Source organism: Crocodylus porosus, unplaced genomic scaffold (assembly GCF_001723895.1).
Source record: "Crocodylus porosus isolate Cpor-Errol unplaced genomic scaffold, CroPor_comp1, whole genome shotgun sequence".
Classification (NCBI taxonomy): Eukaryota; Metazoa; Chordata; order Crocodylia; family Crocodylidae; genus Crocodylus; species Crocodylus porosus.
In genome coordinates, this window is record NW_017728915.1 from 39346243 (window position 1) to 39347001 (window position 759).

Consider the following 759-nt stretch of genomic DNA (forward strand, 5'->3'; position numbering starts at 1 on the left):
ACTCCACGTGAACCCCAGCGCCCGCGTAGGTGTGTCGGGAGCGGTGGACGTGCACATCAGGGGGTTGTCCATCAGCGGAGAAGGGGGAGAGGGGCTGTGCCCTCCTGTGCTCGCTGAAGCACCCACGGTGCTGGCAGGGACGTTAACCCAGGAGTCCCTGGCAGCCCCTAATGTGGGCTCTGTATCCTGCCCTCTCGCTCCTGCGGTCTCCAGCTGGGTCTGAGCTGCCTGAGCCGAGGTGCGGGGCCCAGGTGGCAGTGTGCTGTGTGGTCTGGAGGGTACAGCCAGTCCCAGGGCGCTTCGGGGGGATTAGCTGGGCTGAGCTGGGCCCATCCTGTGCTCCTACTGCATTTCCCAGGGCCTCCCAGCCTAGAGAAGAAGCGGGCAGGGTGGGAGCAGGTGTCCAGGAGGCCTCGGAGCATGCCGAGGGCCTGGCCCAGGGCACCTGCTCCCTGCCCCGGCAGCAGAGCAGGGGGTGGCGTGCGGGTGGCAGTGCCGGGGGCGCACGCAGGGCCCTCGGGCTTGGCACGCGCCGCCGGGACGGTGCCCGTCGCGTCTCGCCCCGGACCCGCCGCCTTTGCCCAGGGCCCCGGCGCCCGGCGCCCGGTTGGCAGGCAGCGGAGGAAGGCGAGCCGCTCCCCACCCTCCCCCGGGGGCTCCACCGGCCGCTTCCTTGTTTGCACGCTGGGCTGGAGGGCTGGGCTGGAGGGATGACAAAGCAGAGGCAGCCGGGCTCGGCCCTCCTCCTCCTCCTCCTCC